The following is an 8,479-nucleotide window of genomic DNA, read 5'->3' on the forward strand; positions in this document are numbered from 1 at the left end:
GTCATTATTTTAAATAATAGGAACAAACTAGATTTCAAAATAAATTTAAAAAACTATCACTTTTCAACCCTAACCCTAAGCTCTCTCCTCACACAACGTCCCTCTTGTCGCCTCCCTCACTCTCCGACAGAGTTGAGAGAGAAGTCACTTTCCGTCGAGTCTTGCTTAGAGCCTGTTCTGCTCGCCCCCTCAACTCCGCAATCTTCGCCGCTGCCATTCTCAGCTCTTTCTTCATTGATGCTAACTCACACGGCAATTCTGCATCTGTAGCCACCACTGCGACTTCACCATTCTTATTCTCCATGTTCATTCTCACTTTTTCAAATCCAGATCCAGTTCCAGATCCGATCCTTGTTATCATATTCAATTCGCCCTGTGAATCTTGATTTTCATGTTCTTTGTGAATGTAAGCCAATCTCTGCTTGATGAAGAGGATCACGATGGTTCGGAAATTTAGCAAACAATTTCTTCGTTGGTAGTATAGTCCAAACCAACAAATAATCCTCTAAATCAAAGTTTAATATTTCTAATTCAAATTAACCGAGAGTAATGAAACCTCGGGTCGTTCTCCCTAGGACGCAATTGGAAGTGTTTCTCTTTCGGTTGTGGAGGCAAAAAGGGGTTTTGCAATCAAAGAACGAAAGATTAAAAGAACTAAGCAATAAAATAACTAAGAAATGAGCAAAATTGTGAATTAATGCAAGTAAGAAGTAAGTGAGATCAAAACTAATGAAAATGCAAAGATATGTAAAAGAGCCTTAACTTGGGAATGAGAGGATCCAAGGAATCCTATCATCGCCATAACCACAACTATGGTAATTATGATGAGTCAATCTTGCCTAGTCAACCCAACCATCGAGGAGTAAGTCAAGCAAGCATAATTGACCTTAATCCATAAGTCCTAGCTAACTTACCAAACTAGTTGATAAAAAGCTAGCGTCAATGGAAACAAGAGTCAACTAACTACCCAAGAATTACCACTAAAGGTCGGACATTATGACTCTAGTATCCTAGGAACTCAAATTCCAAGCCAAGGTGTGAAAATCTACTCAAAAATCATAGTTGGCATTTTCACAAACACCATGTGTACAAAAAAGTAAAGCATGGAAATTTGCAAAGTAAAATAGAAAGCTATAACCAACTATGCACAAAATCCACAATAAACATCCAAACAAACATAAAGAAAGCATGAAACAATAAATTCACCAATCAAAACTTCAAGAAACTCAAAATTGAAATTATAAACAAAGTAACTTGAACCAAAGGAAATGAAAATAAAGACAATGTAATTAAAGTGGAATTAAAGTGTACTTACAATTAAAGATGATCAAAATCCAAAATTAAGCTTGCTATAAAATGCTACATGAAAATGAAAATGAAAACCCTAAGAGAGCAATCTATTCTACACTACTCCTACTCCTAATTACTCTCCAAAAGTATCTAAGAGAGCTCCCCAAGCTAGTGTTGTTGCTCCCTTAATATAGCCTCTTGAACCAGCCTCAAGCCTCAAGAAATGGGCCAAAAGGAGCTCCAAATCACGAGTGCATGTGCATTTTTAATGAAGGCACGCACTGGGACCTGTGCGGATGCACAGGCGTGTGCGTCCGCACACTTCGCCAAATTTCCACTTGTGTGTACGCACAGATGGTTGTGCGCACGCACACTTTGCGATGCTCTGGATTTGCTCTGCTTGGCTTCTTGTGTGTACGCACGGGTAGTTGTGCGCACGCACGCATGCTGATTCCTTCTGTGCGTACGCACGCATCCTTGTGCGCACGCATGCATGGCTGAGCTTTTCTCCTTTGTTTTTTTTCATGCTTTCTCCCAAATGCATGCTCCTCTTCCTTTCCCACCAAGCCATTTCTACCTTATTCATCTGAAATCATTCACAAATAATATCAAGGTATCGAATGGAAGGTAAACGGAATAAAATTAGTCAAAATAAGTACAAAAGAGCATGTTTTCACATTTATGTCCAAATTAGGGAGATAACACTAAAGTATGCTATTTGAGTGCTTAAGTGTGAGTTCATATGCTAGAATCCATCCAATTTGAGTCAAAATATATCATCAAATATGGATTCATCAATTTTCCCACATTTAAACAATAGCATATCCTTATGCTAAACCAACAAGGAGAATGAAAAAGGGCAAGCAACTTTTTGCATGCAACTATCTATATCATGCATGTATGTATATACTATATATATTTATATATACTATAGTATCCTATTGAATTGGTGAAAACAAACAATCAAATTCTAAGCAAGTATTTAGACATATAGGGCCAAGCAAAGAATTAATTCGATGCAAACAAAATCTAGAGAATTGATTTAAGTTCCAAAATGAAGCAACTTGCAAGAATGCATGATAAGAGGTGTGGAAACATAGAATTGAGTAATTGAACCCTCACTAGATGTGTATACACTCTAATCACTCGGTGTTTAGGATTTTAATCACTCAAGTCTCCTCTAATCATGCTTTCAAGGATTTGCTTTTCATCTAACAATCAACAAACATGTGATGTGTGAGTGCAAGTATCATGAGGTCTTTAGAGGGTTGTAATGGGGTTAGGGTTAAGGTAGGATAAATATGGCTAAGTGAACGAGGGAATTGAATCTTTGATTAGCTCAAATGTCCACTCAACCTATATCAACCAAATTACAAACCATGCAACCTAACTTCCTATTCCCTTTTTATACACATTCATGCCTTAGTTTTTATTCAAAACACATATGCATTTCTTATTCATTTTTTTCCTTTTTCTTTGGGATAACTTTTGTCCCATCTTATTATTATATTTTTCTTTCATTTCATTTTTTTCCTTCTTTTCTATTTCTTTTTTTTTTCTATGACAAATGCATATGGTTAAAGTAAAATGATACATGAATGTGCACCCATTTTTCCAAATTTTTTTCAATAATTTCCCAAAACAAAATTTCTCTCTACCAATGCTTCTCAAGATTTCCCCCACACTTAAACGACACACACACCCCATCATAAGCTAATCAAAGATGCAATTCAAGGTAGGTCATAGTTTTCCGCTTAGGGTTGTGATGTGCTAATAATTAGAATAAAGGGGATTAAGAGGCTCAAAAGGGGTTAACAAAAGTAGATGCAAGGGTAGGTCTATATGGGTGAATGAGTTTAATACAAGAAATGGCCTCAATCATGATAAATGCATTCAAAATATCAAACATTGGAAATAAAGAATCAAACAAAACCAAGATCATAATCATAGAAGGAGAAAGATCACACAATGAACAAAATTAGTGGTTAGAATGTGTAACCACTCATTCAAGCTCAAAAACTCACAAGGTATTTGTTCTATCTCTCTTCTATGTTCCACAAAAATTCATTCAAGCAAGTTTGAAAATAATTTTCCAAATTAATTCAATAGAATGCCCTAAAACCAAAATTCTTGGAAATCTTTGTTGTTTTTCACCAAAATTATTTATTATATGTATGTATGTTGTGATGGATGCAAAATTTTCAAAATTTTCTTAGTTCTCTTCCTAATTTTCAACAAGCAAAAATTAACATGAACAATTAGGATCAAAATAAACTAGGCATATGCTATGCACATCATCCAATCACAAATTCTATCTCTAATATATATATATATATATATATATATATATATATATATATATATATATATATACACACATTAGCTAGAGTAAGGATGCAATGGTCAAAGATATTAACAAATATCTACAAGAAATATAATAAAAGAAAACAAAAATAAAGTAAAATGCAGAGTGTTCGGAAAGAAAGTTTACGCCCCAAAAATGGCGAATCTTCCCCTACACTTAAGCGTTGCATGGTCCTCCGTGCACTAACACAATCCGGTGGTGAGGAGCTATGAGGCCCCACCTTCAGCTGGTGGGCTCCGGGGGTTCCGGGTTGCTGTATACACAAGTAAACAACAATTGAGGAAAAGATCATATGAGTGTAGTATGATAAAAGATAGCGTGTGTATTCTAAGTGTGCGCACACTTTAGAACAGACACATTAGCTGGGTGAAAATGGCAACCACATAATCAAAAGAAATAGTTAAGAATGATTTCCTCAATTAAGTATCTAGGTTGCGATTAGAGAATAAGCAAAACTTAAGTCGCAAGCAACCCTAGGTAACACAAAAGTGAATTGAATCTATGAGAGATTGGTAATTGATATTGTGCAAGTGAAAGCGCAAAATTGATATAAGATAGCACAATAAACAACAACCAATCCATTAATGAAAAAGGAAACTACTCATTCATCATGAAACACAAAGAAAAAGTCACTTGGAAGGGTACTTGTTACAAAAAGTGATAAGCTTGAGAAGAATCAAGTTAGGTCACTCAAACAAATGCAAAGCATTAACAAGGAACAAGTACTAGACATGTGATGAATTTTAATATGAAAATCATGATGAAAAAATAATTTCAACTCAATTCACTTAATCCAATGCACTTATATAATTTGCCCTAGTGGTATAATAAAAAACGAGTATTCAAATCCACAAGATACTTGCATATTAAAGCAAAGTATAAGTTCATTGTATCAAGAGGCAATGATAAACCACTATTTTATGGTTTATATTGTGTTTAATTATGTGGTTTTATCATGACCCTTACCCACTTATTCATTAATTTAGCATGCATTTATATTCCCTTCCTAAAATTATTACATGATTGAAAACTGCTTCCTAGAGACTTTTAATTATGCATTTTTATTCTCCTTTATTCCATTCGATGCCGTGATCTGTGTGTTAAGCGTTTCAGGCTTTATAGGGCATGAATGAGTTGGAGATTGGAAAGGAAGCTAGCAAAAATGGAAGGAACACAAGAAATTGAGAAGATAACCAGCGAGAAGTGATGCGGCCGCATGGCTCATGCGACCGCGCGAAAGAGGAGAAATCGCAGTGATGCGGCCGCATGGCTCACGTGACCGCACGGATTGGAAAAGCACAAGCGACGCGGAAGCGTGGACAACGCGAACGCGTGGCGAGGAAAAGCGCGAATGACGCGTCCGCATGGATGACGCGATCGCGTGACATGCGCGATCTGCATAATCTGCAGGATTCGCTGGGGGCGATTTTGGACCCTATTTTGACCCAGTTTTTGGCCCAGAACAGCAGACTAGAGCCAGAGAACATGCAAAAACAAAAGAGAACATTCATTCTATACAGTTTTAGTTTTTAGATCTAGTTTCACTCCTCCTCTAAGTTTTCTCTCTACACATTCATAGTTCTTAGGATTTAATTTTCACTTACTTTTTTGGCATTGGAACACTGAGAAGAGTTATTACCTCATCAAGACTTCGTCATTCTAGTTCGTTTTCTTTACTTGGCTTCACTCTTCCATGTTCTTTGCTTTGTTAATTTTACCATTGGAATATTTTTAGGATTATTTAATACAAGGATCACCTTTATTTTTAATTGACTATTTTAATTTTTATTTACAATGTCTTTCTTTAATTCCTTTTCATATGCTATGAATTTTACCTTTACAATGAGAGAGTAGTTTCCTAACTTGATGGGGAATTGATTGAAAGGAACTCTTGAGTTGGAAGGCTTGAAAGAAAAATTGTAATTGGGTTTATGGTTGGATTGTCTCCTAATCACTAACACCAATCCCTTTTAATTTAGTGGATTGCAACTTGTGAACGGACGTAGCATTCCAACTTGTTTGACTTTCCTTTACCTAGTGAAGGATAACTAAACAGGACAACCTTCAATTGTCAATTAATCCTGAGAGCATTCCAACAATAATAGGGATTCCAACTAATCAATTCCCAGTCAAGGCTTTTATTTACATTATTCAAATTCACCAATTTAATTTCCTGTTTTCCCAATTCAAACCTTTTTGAAAACCTCTGATTAATAAAATAGTACACTTTTCTGCAACTCGTTGGGAGACGACCTGGGATTCATACTCCCAGTATTTTAATTTCAATTTTCTGTGACATCTTTCTAAATTGATAGGCGAATTTCTGGCGAATTAAGAACTATACTTGCAACGTATATATATTTTAACAATTTTTAATTCGCCAATTTCTGCCCGCATCAATTTTTGGCGCCGTTGCCGGGGAGTTGCAATGGAGTGCTAAAGTTATTAATTAGAATTTATTTATTTGCATTTTATTTTATTTTGCTACTATGAGCTGCATGTTTCTTTTGCTAGATGACGCGTTCACTTCCTGACCCACGCTTGCCAGTATTCGATCCTGAGATTAAAGAACCATCTCACGAATAAGGCGAGCTTGGCGTCGGTTAGTCCTCTCTGAGGGCGGATTTGAAACACCATCTGAGGAAGAGACCAACCCCCGTTCTACTGATTCGGTTGATTCACGTGCTGACGACATGGCAGAACCTAGAAGAGTTACCATCCAGGAGGAAGGAGCCCCTGATTTTACAATGCAACCGTTTCAAGCGCATCACCCAGCGGTGGCTACAGATTTCGAGATAAAGACCGCACTGCTCAATTTGATGCCCAAGTTTCATGGCTTCCCTGCTCAAGAGCTTATCAAGCACCTGAGAGATTTTCAGGCAGCCTGTTCTACTGTCAGGCGAGATGGTACAGATGAAACTTCAATTCTGCTGAAAGCTTTTCCGTTTTCTCTTGAGGGAAAAGCAAGAGAGTGGTACTACACTCAACCCCTAGCAAATGTATCCAACTTGGATACGCTCAGAAAAGAGTTTTTGGAGAAATTCTTTCCATCTGAAGTTACTGATAAACTGAGGAAAGACATTTCCACGATTGTTCAAGATGACAACGAGACTCTCTTTGAATACTGGGAGTGCTTCAATTGTCTTCTGGAAGCATGCCCCCACCACATGATCGACAAGATAGTGTTACTCAGCTACATCACACAGGGCATGAGGCCCCAAGATAAGACCACATTGGAAAGTGCTAGCAATGGGTCTATGAAGAAGTACAAAACCACTGATGAGGCATGGCAATTGATCAGCGACTTAGCTGAATCTACTAGGAACCACAAACAGAAGCAAGGCCATTCAAAAGCCATTGCAAAAGTATCCTCTAGCAGAGAGACTACTGCTCTAGCTCAGAGTATCTGTGAAATGACCAACTTGCTGAAGCAGATGCAATTGAATCAACAACAAGTTCAGCAAGCTCAACCTTCTCCAGCACAGCAATGCCAACAGTTAGTCCCACAGAGAGTTTGTGGAATTTGTACTGATTATAGCCATTATACTGATGAATGCCCGCAACTCCAACAGGAAGACAACATGGTGGCATCCACTCATAACTTCTATGACCACCCCAACCAAGGGTACAATCAAGGTGGAAATAATAACCATGGATGGCAGGACAATTCTAACCAGAATTGGAGGGACAACAATAACAGAGGAGGCAGAGATAATTAGGGAAATCAGAGGTGGAATAATAACAACAACAGGCAGCAGAACCAACCTTACAGAGCCCCTCACCTGAGGCAGTCCCAAGGACCACAGAATACCCAACAGCAGACCTCTCAATTTACTCACCCTTCTTCATCTCCTAATGAAGAGTTACTAAAATTTTTTTAGCGAAGTCAACAGACCATGGAAAATAACATTAATGCTAGTCTGAATGGTCTGACCGCTACTTTGCAAGCTCTTGTCTCACAGATTGGATCAATGCAAAATTCTAATAACCAACCTTCAGGTTCCACTGGAATTCCCTCTCAACCATTACCCAATCCGAAGGGGGGCATTAATGCCATCACCCTAAGGTCCAGAAACACACTACAGGAGAGGAATCAGGAGGAACCAAGCTTACCAGAACACGCCTCAGCTGAAGAGGTAGTAGAAAGAGGATGTTGAAGAGGAAGAGGACATACAAGACATAGCTGAAAAAGAAGAAGTCCAACCACAGGAGGAAGCACCAAGAGGTGCAGACACTGTAGAAAACACCACTCCCATTCCATTTCCACAACTTGCAAGGAAGTCCAGGAAGCAGCTGGAACTCGATCCCAAAATGGTAGAAATATTCAAAAAGGTTGAGGTAACCGTTCCTCTTTTTGATGTTATTCAACAAGTACCTAAATATGCAAAGTTTCTAAAAAATTTATGTATACATAAGGACAAAATTCATGAATTAGAAACTATTCCTTTAGGTAGTTCCATATCTGCTTTAATGGGAGGATTACCTGAGAAGTGTAGTGACCCAGGTCCTTGTATAGTTAGTTGTACTATTGGTGGAGTAGTAATTTATGATTGCATGTGTGATTTAGGAGCCTGTGTTAGTATAATGCCTTTGTCTATATATGATATTTTGAGGCTCCCTTCCTTAAAAAGGTCGGCAGCTTGTTTTGTGTTAGCAGATAAAAGCATTATTACAGTGGCTGGAGTTGCTGAAGATGTTTTAGTGAACATTAAAGGGCTTATATTTCCCACTGATTTTTATATCTTAGAGATACCCCATAATGACTCAGATAAGCCATCATCAATCCTACTTGGAAGACCATTCCTGAAGACATCAAAATTCAAA

Source organism: Arachis ipaensis, chromosome B10, assembly GCF_059453495.1.
Source record: "Arachis ipaensis isolate K30076 ecotype BB chromosome B10, ASM5945349v1, whole genome shotgun sequence".
Classification (NCBI taxonomy): domain Eukaryota; kingdom Viridiplantae; phylum Streptophyta; class Magnoliopsida; order Fabales; family Fabaceae; genus Arachis; species Arachis ipaensis.